This window comes from Thermobia domestica, chromosome 10, assembly GCF_964235325.1.
Source record: "Thermobia domestica chromosome 10, izTheDome1.hap1.1, whole genome shotgun sequence".
In the NCBI taxonomy this organism is placed as follows: Eukaryota; Metazoa; Arthropoda; class Insecta; order Zygentoma; family Lepismatidae; genus Thermobia; species Thermobia domestica.
Window position 1 is genome coordinate 138,938,087 of NC_137463.1, and position 19,511 is coordinate 138,957,597.

Genomic DNA, 19,511 nt, shown 5'->3' on the forward strand with positions numbered 1-19,511 from the left:
TAACGAACCTTTAGGTTTCAGCCATAACAAACAGTATGGAGGATTTCCTTCAGAAATCAACATGGCCAAAGGTTTTGAAATATAAATCTTTAGGTTTCAGCCATACTACCAATGACGGATGATTTTCTTCAAAAATCTACATGGCCCATTATTTATGAGGTTTCAGCCGTCTCAGAAATATTGATATAGATCCCAAAAAATAAACTTATTTTCTTTCTTTCCAACAGCATGAAGCCATAACGAATTTTGAAAATTATTTTGTTAATTATTTCATGTGCTCGATGACTTTGAATTTTAATGTGTTAATAAGACCATTTTGAATATTTTGTAGCGAAGATGCCTAAGAAAGTTTAACTGTCGTGGAGTGACATAACTGTTTTGTAGGGAATTTAATTGGATGTTTCAGACCAACCAGAAAGTTGTAATGTCGTTGACTATATTTTTGTGTTTCTATCCCATTGTGTTTTTCTTTTAGTAGGTCTCATGTATTTTGTCTTTTAGAGACATATTTTACGATGCTACGAGAGCATTTGTATTTTGTGTGTTTACACATTTTTTCTAGGTGGAAGACGTATGTTATGTTCCAGGGAACATACGCGTAGTTTACTGAATATTAATGTTTATATTTCAGTTTTGTGCAGAAACATTTTGTAAGTGCCTATGGTTGCAGGCCTTTTCACGTTTCTAGATTTGCCTCGCGGGTGTCGATGGCATATATTGTGTAAGTATGTGTAGTATTACACATTTTCCCACCTATAGTTTTGGTCAATTCATGACGTAATGACCATTTATTTTCAGGAATGTTTGGACTAGTGAGTCAACTTCCTTGATTCAGACCTTTGAGAAACTTGGATCAACACTGTATAGTTTTCAACGCTTTATTAATAAATTTCTTGCAGATAATACCCACATGTTCTGGTAACCCTACAATATTTACGTTTTTGGAAATGAACAACAACCATTATTCTAGGCCTACGCTAATAATAACTTTGTTTCAGAATGAAACCATTTGTTGTATTGAGCATTATTGAATTAAAGTCTCGACGAGCAGATGGCATTTGATCTTATGGCGTGCCAAATTTTCTTCATACATGTCAACGAAATCACGATCTTTTCTTTGATATGCAGAATCATGCTTATTTCTTGGAAACGCTATGAACGTCATCTTTGACACTTAAGTTTATTTTTTTATTTTGATAAACGATTTTTCGTTCTTTTCTGCCAAACAACACGAGGCACAGTTAAAAAAAAAAAGGGGACATACAGGTGAAAATCTTATTTTGTTTACATATTGTCAGTTTATCATGTGTTTACATTTCCATTCATTTTACTTTTTCAATGATTTTCATATTTTTCAAATATATTATAATGATATCGAAACTTTAACAATAATTTTAATATTTTAGTACCTTTAACATGTTTTGCTATTTGCTTATTCATTCACATTTTGATATTTTAAATATAGATATCAGTATATTTACTAATTTTTATTGAGATATTTGATAATTCTTTAAGTCGATGTTTTCTCGAATAGTTATTGAGTGTGCATATTTACTTCATATTACACAAAATAAAGTGATCGAAACGGAACACTTAAACATTTTACAAAAAGTATTTGTGTGTAAAAAAAAAAAAGAAAAAAGAATTAAATAGCCCTATAATGTATTTACCCCATATTACACAAAATATAGTGATCGAAACGGAACACTTAAAACATTTTACGAAAAGTATTTATGTGTTAAAAAAAATAAGAATTTTAATAGCCCTAAAAACGCTTTTTGCGCATTTTCAGTGAAGTTATCATACAGGTGTTGTAACCGTACTTCGTTTCTCACACCAGTGTAAAAAAAAAATCTCCCCTTCTCCCCTCATCAACTCATCGTTGGAGAACCATGGAGGATACTCACACACGAAGACAGCATGGTTTCAACATGTGAAGAAACGGAAGATAAGGAAACCCAACTGCACCAATTGTTCAAGAGGATCTTATTACTTCATGGAACACTTGGATTGGACATTGCTCATGCAGGAACCTCATCATGTAGTGAGTGAGCCAGTTCTTTAACTATTTTAAATAGCCCTTTTTTCAGGTGAAAAACCATTCATCGTTTATGCACGTAAGTCTCACACCATATGACAGTGTTGCCAACTAACCGATTTCAAATTTTTGGTGAAAAACCAAATTTTATTCATATTTCGTCATACGGCCAAGGGTTCTCAACCTGTCTACGTGTGCACTTGACAGGTCGTTCCACGTTTCAGACGCCATATATAACCGCTACCAGGTTATAGAAGGATTTTTTGTGGATACTCTGTATATTTCGTAAAGACAGTGATTATTATTTTTGATTTATACTTTATTCTACAACGCACATAAGTTCTTTATTTGGTGGGAATTGCTTCTTTCCCACACAATTGGACAAAGAAGTCTTTCATCATTTTTTCATATATATATTTAAAACATTGCTTTTGCTGAGAACATCTCAGTTAGTGACTAACCATTTCAGTGTTTCTCCCTGACTTATTATATGCACAGTATATATTCTGCAGTTATTTGGAACTGAATTAAGTGCTCTCTTTAATCACTTATGGAAACATTACAATAGATTAGAGAAATACGGGCTGACCAGATGTCCCAGTGGCCAAAGTGGCACCAGCCTCACAATTTTTGCAGTTCGTTATCTGTACTTTCTCACGCCAGTGTTATCGCCGTGTCTAGTGCATTATAGGCAGTTGACCAAAATTAACATATATATTATTTTCCGTATTCTGTTTGTATGTGCATACAGGTGAGTTAACTGAGTGATTTTTAAAATGAACTACCAACACTTTTAGTTGATCATTGCAACCCGTAGCTTGAGCTTGGATGCTCGAGGAGTTTGACTCCAGGTCTGGAAGCCGTAACTACGCGCATCGCGTCGAGCTTCAGATACGACTTATTGTGAAGGGGCACAAGCTATTTAGCCGGTGAAGGACGATTTCTTACAGCTAGCCCCAACTAGTGAAGTCCCAGGTCCGCAGACCTTGTGCGTTTAAAATGTTATATACGCGCCCGCCAACAGCAGTATTCTACTTTGGAGAATTTCTTGTTTAATTTGCTGAAGAATCACCTCTACGTTTTAGGACGGTTCAGCGTAACAACTGGATTCATCGTGGGACGATCCAGACAACTTTTCCCTAGTGCTAATCCCCCAAGTGTGTCAATGGTGTGAGAGAAGCATTTACAGTGAAATCCGAATCATAATTTTATATATTTAAAGGACTATCGCGCACTGAAAAGTTAAAGCGTGATTTCAGCAACGAAAATTATTATATTTATCTAGTGTTCAGTGTTGTGTCCATTCCTCTTCGCTATTTTTTTCAAAATAGTGTTCTAATAAATAAGTATAGTGTTATTTAATCCAGTGTGTTTTCGTTGTTTGTATGAGTGATGTTTGTGTGCGTTATGGTCTGGATGACCGTCTGATCGTCCGTGAGGTTTTCGAGACGAGATGCCCGAACCTCTCGGCGCCTAATGCTCATCTCATTATTGAGACCGACGAGCGATTTAGAAACAGTTTGTAACCTTTTCTTGGAGAGGTCCTTCATCGTCCTGTCCTGGTAAGTTAAAGTATCAGGAAGATACTTATTGGTAGGACCACGAGCTACGGACAGCGACCAGATTACACAGCCGGTTACAAATAAATGGCTGCCCGAACAGCGACTCGAACTCCAGCCGGTTACAAATAAATGGCCGCCCGAACAGCGACTCGAACTCCAGCCGGTTACAAATAAATGGCCGCCCGAACAGCGACTCGAACTCCAGCCGGTTACAAATAAATGGCTGCCTGAACAGTGACTTGACACCCGGTCGGTTACAAATAAATGGAAGCCCGAACAGCGATTCGAACGCTGGGCGATTACAGTTCATACCTCATTCTCTTTGGAATAGAGCAGCCTTTCAAGTGGTGCCACTCGCATGTCCATACCATATACCAGAAAAAGGAAATTTGAGGGAAAATGGGAAATTTTCTGAAAACGAAAACTCGTTTCTCAAAGTTTGGGCCCCTCTGGACCTGTCCTGTGTGAAGGTAGAGATGCCGAAATCACTTCAAAAATACCAAGAAGTGTACAGGATGCTTGTACCAAAAAATCAGATACCTTGAAAACTAAGGACGGGTAAAATATTTACTACTGTACTACACATATTAAAAAATAAGCCTTAAAGTTCCCCAAACTAAAGACATAATGTAAAAATTTCCTAACAGATCACAATATTACCTAAATATACTTAATTGTTGTTGTTATCTCCAGAGCTAAACAATGGAGTTCCTTTATCCCCTAGTGAACGTGACAGCATGTTATTTTCAGATCACTGGCATTTAACATCTTGTAAACTTAGATAAAGAAAGGATTGTTCACGGGAGGGGAGAGAGAGGAAGAAGGGGAGAAGCTAGCAAGAAGTGCAGTGTCTGGTGGTCACATGTAACACCGATATTTGCGTTGTTCCTGTACGAGAAATTGTGAGGCTTTGCTGCTAGGCTTTCTTTCTTTTTTAAAAGTCAAATTGATTACGTCATTACCCCTATCAGTTGCACGTATTAGCTCTAAAACCTAATGAAACCTAGTTTTCAATGATTCTGTGGCAAAAAGAAAACAGGGCGAAAAATCTTAAATATGATAATTATAACGCAAATTACCAAAAAAAAAAAACCCGTATGGTACAAATTGTACCGTAAGATCTTAAAAAGGTTAAACCTGCCAACCAGACATTCAACCAACTTTACAATGAAACAAGGGACTTTACCTGACAATATTGATGTCAACTTTACTCTCAATCTCCATAACTTCGATGCAAATCCGCATAAAACGTGAACAAAATAACTTACAAGATCATTTGCACCGATTTCAATTTCATAGCGCTTTCTCGTGGACTGTCATACATTATAGTGCTCTGTTTTTACAGTTTCCAGTGCTTTGTGATCAGTGTTACCAGTGTTTTTCATATAATCTTTATCGAAAAATTATCTTCAGATTTTTCTCCCACATAGGGCTCAATATCCTCTCATATTAGTAGGCAAAACTACGTGATTCGGCACAAGCACCAACAAGCAACTGACGGATGCCGTCATCGATAGAACACGAAGAAATAAGAAGAGGACTCCCTTCAAACCCTCCACAGGCTCCGCCTCCAAAGACAAGCCATAAAAACGTACACCTCGAGGCGAGGAGAGTTCCTCTAACCTTACCTCCATATCCAAATCCCCGCTGCAACAAGCAGAACATAGTACCCTACCTCTGAGCTGCAACGGCCAAGACGTTTCCTACCCATCTCCCAGCTGCAACGGGCAGGAGATACAATCCGGACCTCTGAGCTGTAACGGGGAAAGGTTCTTTAGACCTGGCTACACTGGACATTATTATTCTTAACTAACTTCAAGCGTCCGAGCTGCAACGGACAGGAGATCCAATTATAGAGGAAATATTTTTAGACTGACTGAGATTTGTGTATCAACTTTATAACGCCTTTTATAATAATAATAATAATAATAAAAGGTGAGAGAAAATTCGTGTACAGTTATTCTGCGGAATATTACAATATGAATTACAGCTTAAGATTTACGATCTTGAAATGTAGTCCGAGGCGTAAAGATAACACACGGGTATAAACAGAGAATATCCAAAATTGGTTCGTTGTTCCAGACAGAAAACTCACTATCCCCAAAACATGTCCACAGGAAATTCACAAGTGACTTTAAAGATAATAAATTGTTTTAATACGAAAGGCAGAACAGATCTTCTTTCCATAGATTTTCAGTTTAATACCCTGAAATATTTTTGTATAAGGAAGTGGTAAGGCTTTGGTCGCTCTTTTTCTCTCTCTTTCTCTGTCTTCTCTTTCTTGTGTCTCGCTTATATATAAAAATGATAGCATGTATGTGTGTGTGTGTGTGTGTTCCAGTATAACTCTGGAACACTTGGAACAATCCTACAGAACTTTCTACACATATTAGTTACTGTCTTTCTTTTTTCTAGATACAGTAATAACATTTCAACATGTCTCATTACACTTGTGAAAAAAAGCACAATTTTACCGATTGCGAAGGTTGGCTTGGAGATTTCAACCTTGCATTTTTGTTTAGGGACATACACGAAATTGGACTAGAAAATTTTCCCCTCAAAACAGCTATAATCATTGCGCTGATTCTTTTTAGAATAGATGCAGGGGCGTAGCCAGGGGCGCTCCACTGACTGAAGTTCTCATTATTCAAAAAGAAGAAGAAAAAGGAAGAAAGAAAGAAAAATAAAGTGACCTATCGACACTGAAAAGAAAAAAACATTTTCCTGCTTCCGTCTGGAATGGCTTCACTGCAATGTCTACGAATGCTAGAACCCCTGAGACTGTTTTACCTTACTGTAAAAAATAATTTGTATATACTAAAATCTTCCATAAAATACGTGAAAGCAAGATCAGCTGCTCGAGGTCTACCGGGGAACTTTATGTGGCAATCAGTCGACACACAAATATATATTATTATTATCCACAAAGATTTTTCCGAGGGAGGCCTTATCGAGTAAAGCGACCGCATTGTTGTCTTTGCCTACTGCAGCGGCACTATGCGCTCCCGAAGATTTCTCGTAAAAATAAATAAATAAATGTTGCCGCATTCAAGTCCACGCAGCTTATGTTTCATGTTTGACACATTGATGGTCTCTGTTCCGAAAGAACCGCTCGCAGGGACATGGTTGCAACACTTACAGCGCCATTGGATCGTTACAGTTTATTTTACTATTCTTTATATTGTTTCTCCCCCTTTTGTTATTCGTTTCGTACTTTTAGAAAACTTGGCAATGTTTAACTTAAGCGGAGAGGTTTACAATCAACTTTTGTCTGCCGCGTGGAGTCCTTAGGTTCGGAATGACACCACTAGTAGTCGCAGTATTTTGTCATCAAAGCAGGCGGTTTATTACTGCAATTAAGCTACCGAATGTCCGAAAGGAAAGTATCGATTTTCCTACTCGACGGCAGGTCCAGGCAGCTTCAATAGGAAATACCCATACCTCAATACTGTTGTGTTCGAGGCGCAGTAGAGAATACTCGATCAGAACAGAAAGAGAGTGAGAGTAGTCCAGCCGATCATAAGTGTTTGTGTTCTCAAAATTAGTCAAAAACTGCTTTCTGATTTTTTTGCTAAAAGACCGAAATTAACATTAAATTCGGAGGAACAGGAATGTGACCTTGGCGTATCTCCTGGTGTGTTGTACACCTTCCAATGTCTTCAACTCAAGATGCCACAAGATCTACCGTCTACTTCTGAAGAAAGTGAAACCCGTACCTACAGCAAGTTGGACATAAGAATGTATGTTGCGAATCACTCAAGGAATGATCGTTATATTGTGGTAAGGTTGCTCACGGAAACTTGGGCTCTAAGCGAAAGGTATGTGTTTCCAGTAGTGAAAGAGAGACGTGTCTAGAGAAGTTGGCTTCAGCAGTTTAAGTAGTTATCTTATAGTGACTTTAGTGAAGGGGCTATTTGTCGCACATGTCTTATTTTCTGGGAGAGAAGGGGGCGGGGAAGTCGAAAGCTTGGAAATCTGGTGTCAAACCCAGTAACGTAGCGTGAAGTTTTGTAATGGGTAGGCTGAAATTAGATTCGTAGCTAGAGGGTGGCTAGGAGGGGCCCAATTCCCTGAAACTTGCAATTTTTGTTGTATGTATATATGAATGTAAAATGAATTTGTTATCCCCCCCCCCAAAAAAAAAAAACTATCTCGCCCTTATTTAAACGATCACGTCTTAGTGTTTTGACTACTCTGTAATGTTTGATAGAAAAATGCTAATTTATGCAATATATAAACGGATAGCTATAGGACGATCTTAAGGGTAACTTCCCCAAATCATAGACAAACTTAAGCACTTCACCCACAACAACACATATCAGCATACTAATGGAAAACAGTGGGGCAGTAGCTCACAATCAATTGATGATTTTTACAGAAAAAGCTATTTTTAGATTGAAAGTATTTAAAAAAAAAAAAAAACTATACCTCATCTGAGGTCTCCTTCAGTATCGATCTTCGAAAAACTTGCGGATAGCAACGCAACGCAAAAAATAGAACAAGCAATTATAACTGCTATGTCAATTATCGAAAACTAAAATGTAAATTTTACGCTGTGATAACGCAAACCAGTACGCAATAAGGTCCCTGATGTATTAATACTATTCATAATAACATAACATTTTTATTCTCTCTGTCTCTTTTTTCTTGGTCAAAACTTGTTACTGGATGTGAGCTTCTAAATTTTTCATAGTCTCTGTTCTATACTTTGTTACAAGGCTGCATCCTGTCGTCGCTTTTGTTTCGCCAAACACCGAAAGGCTAGCCTTTCGTCAACATTCGTCCACTTTCGTTGCATCATGTTGAATTTGTGTATAACTCAAATAGTTTTCGTCTGCTGAGGATGGCGGGAAAGTGATTGTCACCGCCCCATTCTCCTAATTCCATGAGAGAAGCGGAAGGCTAGCCGCCGATAGCCTTCAATGCGTTCTTGCAGAAGCTTCGCTTCAACTCGCTTGATGTTAAACAGCGTATTATAAAATAAATCCATTTTAAGAAAATTAATTGTATCAATATCCAAAAGCAATATATGAGGCTGATGCATAAATAAATGGATAGGCTAAGCCTTATAGCCTTAATGGACACTACGTCCCTGGTCAAACCTTTTCAGAAATTGAAAGGACGCCCTTGAATGTTTTCGATCTCATAAACAAATTTATTATCACAAAGGTTGTAACAGCAGATTTTTTTCTTTTAATCTATGTGTAGTCATAAGATTTCAAAAATTATGCAAAGCCTCGACAGCACGCATAAAAGACGAGTTAGAGAACCGTCAGAAACTTACGTCAATTGCAGAAGCTGTAATACTTTGCGGGTATCAAATTATTCCTCTGAGAGGACATAGAGATTGGGAACCACTGATTTTAGACTCGGAAGAACATGATGGAAATAGTGATGGATAATTTCATGAAATTTTTAAGATTGAAATATTTCATTGAAAATTCTGAAAAATCTTTTTTCGTTTGTATGGTTGTTTAATACAGATATGACACTGGAATTGTGGAAATAAAAGTCGCAGCTATTAACAGTGAATACAGTCTATTTAATTAAAGTGGGCTAAGTTACCAAGGAAGAAGTATGATGTAAGTCATATAAGACTTTTGTTACTATACGAGTATACGACAGACTCGAATGTTCCCATATTTAACTGACTTTAATATGTTTCAGCACCAGAAACATCAGAATGAGCACTGCCACTGTTCTCAGAGATATCAGATTCGTCCGTCTCTGTATACAGGGTGTTCCAGAGCGACCCAGACACAACCTTTTTCTCGAGAACGGTAGATGCTATTAAGTAGAAATTAAAAATTACATCACAAATGTGGGTCCAAAAAATCCGTATAAATTATTTACAAAATCCCGAAAGCCCCTCTTCGTGGTGTAATGAGGTGGACACATGCCCCGTTCTTCAGATTTTCAAATGAGAACGATATGTTTCGAATGCACATTCGAAAAGGTGGGGAAAAAATAAGATTGCCCTACGAAACATTTGTCCGTACTACCTACCGTTTTCCGTATACCAATTGTTTCTTCAAAAAATGAAGGTGCGCGAAATAGAGTATACGGAGTTTACTAATTAAGATAATGTAAGCACCGTCACAGTTTCGGGAAGTGCAAGACACACGCTTTCCAATGATATGCCACATGGTGACTCAGCGTCTAAAAAAAAAAGACTGCGTGACTCAAAAAAGGGGTCCAGAATAAGGTCAGAACTCGAAAATTTCAAATGGCAAGGGGTCGAGTAATACCTCGTTGTAAAGGTCTCTGCAAATGTTAAAAGAATTCGAACACGATTTTGGAATCCACTAACCACTTTCAACATGGCGACCATAATTTCTAAACCCTGAATTTCTGGTTCGTCATGAAGAAATAAGGTAACTTGAACCGCCCTTTACACTTTTTCCAGGATTGGGACTGGCAACGATTTCCACTCACAATAAGGAATTCGTTGGCGTGTTTAACGGCTGCTTCGCCAACTGAAAAGGTCCTTCATTGTACAGAAAATTATTGCCACAACGTTGCTTGATAAAATATAGTACATTAGTCTTAAGTGAAATAAAAAGAAAAAAGAAACAATGAGAAACGAATGATGAACAAAAACGAAAAGAATAGGTAAAACACTGACTTCGATGCACATTTACCAACTTACAGTAGATGTTCGAAATGCCTGTCCTGTGCCTCAATGCATTTCTGCACACGGTAACTGAAATGATTCTGTGCCACAATAATTTCCTCCTCACTAATCTGCCTGCATGCAGCAACTATGCGCTCCATCATGTTGCCCCATGTTGTGGGGCGATGTTGATAAACGATTTCTTTAAGTCGTCCCCATAGATAATAACCTAAACATGTTTAGTCTGGTGACCTAGGAGGCCAGGGCACAGGTTCACCGCTTACTTACTCAGTGACCACAAAACATTGCATTCACCTCATTCCTCGCTGTCAGTTCAAAATGTGTTCAAATCTTGTAGCCACATGTGTGCCCTGATGTGTAAGGGGACGCGTTCGAAAAGAATGGGCAATTGTTCTTGCAGAAATATACGGTAAACAGCACCCGTAAGACTCGCTTCAAAAAAAAAAAAAAAAAAAAAAATGAGGTCCAATTATTCCTCCGCCGATGATTCCAAATTCACAGACCATCTTCGTTGATTATCAACCTCTTGCATCCACTGTGGGTTTACGGCGGCCCAATAATGCATGTTGTGACAATTTACCTGACCATCACTTTTAAATGTAGCCTCATTAGACCACAATACTATTTCGTCAAAGAATCGAGCATTTGCATGCTCTTGAGCTTGAGATCACATGCAAAAGTCGAGCACGCTTTCAAAATCAGTGCCATGTAGCTCTTGATGATATGGATGAAATGTGTTAGCCTTCAAAATCCTTGACACCGTAGTTGCGCTGACACCAGAATCGCGAGCAACTTGCTTGATACTCGTGTGAGGATTAACATGGAAGGCTGCAAGTAGATCAGCAGACCTATTATCTCAAACAGGCCGAGCTATGCGTTCATTCCTGTGACTGCTAGAAGGGTGAACATTTCTATCTGCGTAGACGTTCGGAAAGGTTGCGAAACACATGTCTTGAATGACGTTCCCGATCGGGATACCTAGCAGCATACACACGAGCAGCAGCGGAACTATTTCGTTGGCCTCATCCAACACCATGAGCATATCAAATGCTTCTTCGTTTGTGAAAGGCATTTCAACTTACATGCCACGATTTGCCAATGCAAAGTAATTGACAGAAATGCACACGACCACGAGGAATGTACGTTAACAAATCCAGACTTTTCACACAATCCCTTCGACGACGCAACGTCTTGCAACAGACAACGGTGAATGAGACCAAGATTGGACTGGCGTATTCATGTTATCAGTGGAAGCACACTAGAACTGGCAGAAGAGCTAGGCACACCTCCACCTGTGCGACTTAACTTGCTTTGAACCGGGCAGTGTTAAAAGCTTACGGACAGTCAAATGGATCTAGCTTCTTTGTGGTACTATTACGTGCCCGCCATTTTTTTGGTCAAGTGGGCAACTTCACTAGTACGTTTTATTTCTTCATGACGAACGAGAAATTCAGGGATTCGATATTGTTATGGTCGCCATGTTGAAAGTTGTTAGTGGATTCCAAAATCGTGTTCGAATTCTTTTAACATTTGCAGAGACCTTTACAACGAGGTATTACTCGACCCACCTTGCCATTTGAAATTTTCGAGTTCTGACCTTAATTTGGACCCCTTTTATTGGGTCACGCAGTTTCTTATTTTTTAAGACCCTGAGTCACCATGTGGAATATCAATTGGAAAGCGTGTGTCTTGCACTTCCCGAAACTGTGACGATGTTTACATCATCTTAATTAGTAAACTCTGTATACTCTATTTCGCGCACCTTCATTTATTTATTTATTTATTTATGTTATTTTTATTTATTTATTTTTTTTGAAAAAACAATTGGTACACGGAAAACGGTAGGTAGTACGGACAAATGTTTCGTAGGGCAATCTTATTTTTTCCCACCTTTTCGAATGTGCATTCGAAACATATCGTTCCCACTTGAAAATCGGAAGAACGGGGCATGTGTCCACCCCATTACACCACCAAGGGGGAATGATTTCGGGATTTTGTAAATAATTTCTACGGATTCTTTACACCCATATTTGTGATGCAATTTTTTATTTCAACTTGATAACATCTACCGTTCTCGAGAAAAAGGTAGTGTCTGGGCCACTCTGGAACACCCAGTATAGCACATTGACATCAGTGTCACTATCATCAGATTCTGTAGAAGTATCTGATTCTTCTTCACATATTACGTCTATTCGTCCTTGAATCTGCTTCGTTTTCTTCACAATGTCCACTTGTTCCTGTTGTAGGCTCATTTTGATTACGATTCGGACTCAGTCGACTCCTCTTAGAAAGGGAAGATGGCTTTTCCCTCTGACAGATCTCATTTTAAATAGTGATGTGTACTTCAAGCAGTGGCGGCGATAAGGGCCCCGCAGACCCCGCGGTGGGGGGGGGCCTCGGATCTGAGGGGGGCCCTACAAAGTACGCTCAGCAAGGCATCTTTTACATGTTATTTATAACTTTAATGCATTTTGAAAGTGTTTCTACACAGCCTCAGGGCCGTGCCGTGGAAAATCAGCGCCCGGGGCGAGAAATACGACGGCGGCCTCATACATATATTCCAAGCAATTTTTCCTATCTTTTTTCTCCCGAATTTCCATCCCCTTACTTCGGCGCCCGGGGCCGTTGCCCCACTCGCACCCCCCACGGCACTGCCCTGCGACGGCCTATAACTAATTCTAACAGTTTCACTGAATTAAATAATAAAGTAATCATTAAAATTAAATAATGAGGTATGATTGTGAATATGAATGTCAGGTTGCTCTTTAAAATTTTCCAAGGATTTTGTTTTCCTGTGTAACATTTGTATATTTTTATGTTAGTCTATTATGGCATATTTTCGTTATCGTGTATCTTACAGACAACAATTACCGTGTATTACACTAAATTATCGTGTTTACCGGAAATATCTACAAAAAAAAAAAAAAAAACAATTCGAGACATTGCAACTTGTTAATTGAAGAAGACAGTTGCTTACCGAGTAGTTTGCCGGACTTGACTACGGCCTTACAGCTGTACCTCACACTTCCTGTCACAACTACTGCAGCAGAAAGAAGGTTTTTCAAAATTAACAATTATCAATAATTATTTACGGAGCACCATAAGAAAAGGTAGATTGCGTACGCTTGCCATTTTGAGCATCGAACATGAAAAAAGAAATAAAATGGATAAAATTATAGTCAAATTCTTGCTCCTGAAGAACTGAAGGATATTGTGTAAACAGTTCTTAAAAATTTTGTGTTCCATTCCATTCCGGATAATGATGCTTACAATACCTCTCCTTAGTTTTATCATGTGTGTGACGACACAAGAAGTGTTTGCCTTCCGTTTTATTCTAGAGAGTGAGAGTACTGTACGCAATTAACGCGAGTACACAAAAATATGCTACGTTAATTTTCCTCTGTGTAGAAGGTAGTTACAGTATAATCCCGGATATCCGAAACCCGAATTATCCGAAATCGCAAATCTAATAAACATGTACTGTACTGCACGGGAATAATCTAGAGGACGGGGACGCGGTAGACTGCCTAATCCATATGCTATAACTTATTACAGTACTGACTATATATAGATGTAGGGCCGGCCGCGGTGGCCCAGTGGTAGAGCGTTCACGTCTGGTGCATGGAGTCTCTGGTTCGATCCTAGCTCGCGAGAAGTGAACTTTGTGGTTGACAAACACCATGTGTGTGGGTTTCCTCAGGCTTTTCCCGTTTCCTCCCAATTTCTTCATTCCATCATTTCATTCATTTCCTAACATCATTTCGTTTAGCCTACCCACCATAATCGTGGGACGTAAAACTCAAAGATTTCTTTTCAGTTTTACATATAGATGTACTGTAGTCCTAAAAATGTTCATTTAACTTACAAAAACAAAAAACTGAAACCACTGGCGTAACAGACCTTAAGTCGTGAGCCGGCCTCAATGCCATATATTAACGACTGGTGGACTTACGACGACCTGAGTGACGAACAGGTGATTAGCCCGTTGCGTCACCCTCCCCCAACAGGCGCATCACTCCCCAGTTTTCTTCACGACGCTGGACAGACGCCAAAAATTTGGAGTACTTTAGCGGAGGATTGAACCCGGGATCACATGGATCCAACACTCTAACCACTAGAGCAGAATTTGAATTTTCCTCACATAAAAAAGAGAAAAACAATAGTATTAAAAACCCTTACTCGTATTGGGCTCGAACTAACAACCTAATTCGTACAGACTAGTTGCTCTGACCAACCACTAGCGGATCCAGAAGAATCGTTTGAAGAGGGCGGTTTGCTTCCTGGAAGATAAACATATCCTCAAAGTGGCCAGAATTGTAATTTGCAAGAATATGACTGATATGAATCCGGAGCTGGAGGGGTAGTAGTGTAAACCTGATTCTCAGATTCCATTTTGGGACCCAAATTTGTAACTTTTTTGAAAATAATTGTTGAGAATAATTACGGGCAAAAACCACAACGGGCGGAAACCACACAACGGCCTTAGTCACTTTGCAGTCCATCTTTGTGAAAGTGACAGCACAAACTCAAATCTGCATTCTTTCCTTTTCCTGGCAAATCTGTCGATGACACGATCGTAATCTACCGGTACATTTATATCTCGGTGCGTATATAGTAGTGTCAGACCACTAACCTAGTAAGTCGGTCTGCATATATCGGGGATTATAGCCGTATCTTCAATCTTTTTAGTGTTGAAAATGTTTTTTCGGCTGATGATCTGTATAGGGTATTTTGTCCGAATGGTATGAGTAGGCTTTGTATGAGTAGGCTAAAAAAAATAAAAAAATAAAATAAAGACCAGATTAGGAACAGGGGGTTGGAAATTGGCTCTATTAGGTAATTTCTTAAATACAGCTTTTAGAAACGTAGTATAATTATAGCTATGCTTACAACAATAATAAAATTATATTATACTAGTCTCGCCTCGGTGGGGCTTTGTCCCGCAGATCCCCAATTTGCTCGGCATATGGCCTCGCACAATATAGCAAATGCTCTACGTGCTACTGAAACAAAATATTTCGCGTTCTTCCTTCTGTCTTTCATATAGAATTTTTATTGATCTAAAACTCTGTCATGAAATTCAAACATCTCGCAAGGCATTTTAGTAAACCACCCCACATCTTTTCCTTCCTTTCTACGTTAAGTAGCAAAAGGAAAATGCTCAAATGCATGTTTGATTTTATTTTAAGTGAAAAATCAAAGTACCAACTTTCATGTTTCTAACCGTAAGGGATCCCGAGATATGGACATCTGTTAATAATAATAATAATAATAATAATAATAATAATAATAATAATAATAATAATAATAATAATAATAATAATAATAATAATAATTCTCACTCCTTTTTTCCTTCTAGGTAAAATATCAAAAACCCTGAAATACGTATTGAATTATTTTAAGTGAGAAGTCCATATACCAAATTCCATGTTTCTAACCTTCAAAGATTCTTAGATATTGATATCTTATTATAATAGCAATCCCCGCCCCTTTTACTTTACACTTCTTTATTCCTTATTTTACTAAAGTATCAAAAAACGCTGAAACGCGTGTCAAGTTATTTTAAATGATAAATCCAAATACCAAATTTCAAGTCTCTAACCTTAAGGGATTCGGAGAGATGACCATCTTATTAAAACAATTTCCAACCCATTTCTCCTTTTTTTTCTTCGAATTAAAAAAAATCCTTTCTTAGTGATTCCCTACGTCAAATTGTATCTACTGTCCGAATTTCAAGTTTCTAGCCTAAGCGGTTTGGCCTGTGCGAAGATAAGTTATTCACTCGGGACTTCGTCTTTTATATATGAATTACAATAACGAAGATCAGTTATTTCCCAAGAAAAGATGAAATGCCATTGAAAGTCACAACAAATTTATGGTCCGTTCCTAATATTTCCGTGTTGAACCCCAAAAGTCACTTCCATCTTTGTTGATCTAGTAGCTAGCGAACGTACCTTTGATCTTTGATGCATGAGGTTCTGTGGTTTGATTCCCGGTGAGTGAGTATCGAACACACTACAGTGGTTCAGATCCAACTTTAAACTCTAGTTTTCGTTCTGTAAAGCATCTCTTTTGACTAAAGACGTAAATACATATCAATCAACCAACCGAAAAGTCTCAGATTCAGCGAGCTTTTCGTTAAGGAGCGCTAAAGATTCTATTCAAAATAAAGGTAATGGAAATTTTCGGAATCCGAATTCCATTTCTATATCCTCTTTCTAAAACACAATTTTAAAATATAGCTTTTTAGTGCGAAGAGTGAGCCCCTTACTGTCCTTCCTACAGCTGTTCGTCCAACTAATGAATCACATTCTCCCTCATTTGGAGCTCAAGGAACTAGGGACAGAAGTATTCATAATTCAAATACGTCTGTATTAAGTACGTACTATAAGTACCACACATTTTGATTAGACTCTGGTAGGCTTGTCACAGAGATTAGATCTGTCGGGAAAAGACCATGCTTGTATTTCCCAACAATAAATACTGAAAGTAAAAAAAAAAGACTTTGGGTGGGCGGTCGCCCCCTCCGCCCCCCCCCCGTGGATCCGCCAGTATGACCAACTGAGTTTCGATTACTTACGCGAAAGAAGTCTGTTATATTACGAGGCATGCTTTTCATTCTGATCGTGCTGTTAATGTATTCTTTCGATAGGTCGTTTCCACTGTTTGCTTTATCTATATAAATAAATGCATAGATTCATATATTAAGAGTTGAGTTGATTTTGAGTTTAACGTCCCGTTCAGCAGCTAGGCTATATGAGACGTGGACCTACTGATTAACGTGGAATCCGAACCACATGAGCTCCCGCCGGGAATCGAACCCGGGTCTCCCGCACCAAAGTCATATATTAAAAGTCTTTGGATAATGTGTGTAATAATTTCGCGACAAATATACTTGCTTAAATGTATTATATGCTATGATTTACCCTCATTGTCTGTTCCTATGGTGGTTGGAAAACACACGTCACAACTGTTCGAAGTAATACGAACACGGCTTAAGAACAGGGACTGAACTGAGTTATCACTCGATTGACCTTGAGGGCAAATCATCAAAAGCTAGCTATAAACGAAATTCAGCATGCATTTCTGTGGAGTTCTGTTCAGTATCACAGTTCTCTGCCAATCACGTTTGTTCTTAGGAGTAATATTTTACAAACCTAACCTTTCGATAGAGCGTAATGGCAGAGAACCAAAGGGAAGGAATTCTTGCCCTTGTTAAGGTGGGGTACCACCGTGTGCAATAAAAATGTCGTGTCTCCTTGAAGTGATACTTTATCGAAAAAACTCGTTTTCCTTTATATATTCGAAGTTTCTGAGGGTTTCAAATGAGGAAACGTTACTGACAAACAAGAACGCATTTAGGGGTGGGTTCAGGGGGTCCGGACCCTCTCTGAAATCCCAACTTTTCTGTAAATTTAACCTAATTTTGGGAGTTATTTTTAAAAACATTATTATTATTTATCCTAATTTTGAAGTCGGGCCCCCCAAATAGTTTTGGACTGCTTCCGAAATAAATTCCTGCATACGTGCCTGCTGACAAATATATTTTCAATATATTCGTTAAATAATAAAGTAAAATAACTAAATTAGGAGCAAAAAGCTTCATCACGGGCTAACTTTTGTCCACTGCCAATATTGTTAGAAGGGATATTAATAGCAATAACTCCTAGTCAATGCTGAACCTTGGGACTTCATCCCGAACAGCAGGCATATTTTCGAAATACACTCAGCCCTAGCCAGAAGGCATTGTAAGCGAGTTAATTTACGTTTGGCAACATCGCTCGGAAACAAATGAATGCTGAATTGCATTCTAACCCGTACCTACTACTATTACTACTACTACTACTACTACTACTTTTGCTATGAATCTGTATAGTACAAGGGCAAACTTATTTTAATGAAAGAAGTTTAATGAAAATTTTAAAAATAATCGTTAAATCACTTTTTGAATATTATTTCTAATCTTTTTTAACGAAAGAAGTGTTATAAAGTTTTTTTAAAATAATAAAAATTACTCTCTTTAGGCAGGCTTTGAACCCACGCCAAAACCAATTTTCCTTACTAGCATGTTGCACTAGTTCACTTTTTTTTTTAACGTGTTCCAGTAACTTACTTAACTACTTATATCTAATTTTACTTGCTTTACTCGTTTTTAACTTGCTTTCTCCATTGACCAAAGCGACAGGAACACGAACACACAAATATCGAGGACAGTTAAAATCACAAAGGCTCTCCCACCGGGAATCGAACCCGGGACCCCGTACACCAAAGGCGCACGTGCTAGCCACTAGACCAGCAGGGAGGGCAAAGTTTTTCGTAATTCCATCTGTGAATGTAGAGATAGTGCGTGTACTGTGAGTCCTGGCCGACTTCCTTTCTTATCGGTTTTAAATCGTTGTTATTACTAATTACCAGCAGTGACGGATTTGCGGTGTTTTTCGGATGTCTTAGGGTAGGGATATCTTTCGGATTGAAGCATGTGCCCCGAAATTATGGAAATTCTAAAACAAACTAAATATTAGTTATGCCTTTACTCATAAACTTCAAGCTCTCCTCAGATAAAAAAAAAAAAGGATTTTTAAAAAAAAAACTAAACATTTATAAGAAAAACTCCTCCCAAAATACTTTTCTAAATCCGACACTGATTTCAGTATAAAATGGTCTTCAAGGTTGTATTCGGAAGAATATTGCTGAATATACAAACGAAACGAAATATTTGTTATGCCTGTACTCATAAACTTCAAGTTCCTCCCAAATAAAAATTAGGAATTTTTAGAAAAATCAAACATCCAGAGAAACCCCTCCCAAATACTTTTCTAAATCCCCTACTGATTATTCCTATCAAATGGTATTTAAGGTTGTATCCGGAAGATTGTTGCTAAGTCATTGCACAGCTACAGTATAACAGAAATTATCTAGAGAAGAAAAACATTGTCGATAACTCAGAAGTTAAAATAAAGTTAAATGACCTCTAAAATTGCCCTCAAATACTATGTACTTTATGTTCACTTTAATTCATAAAACATGTGCTCCATCCATCATGATGGTGAATTCCAGAGCGAAATATGGCATTTAGGTCATGAAATCTTATTTAACTTTAGAGTGTACTACAAGAAAGCTATCTAAATAGAAAAATCATGAAAATGAAAAAAAAACAAAATTTCCAAAATTCTCGTTTTTTTCTTCAAAAAAGCCGGCTTTTATGTGTAAAAAACCATCGATTCAAAAAACCGGCTCTTTTGCATCTCTAATTGCTTTAGAGTACGTTTGTTTTTAT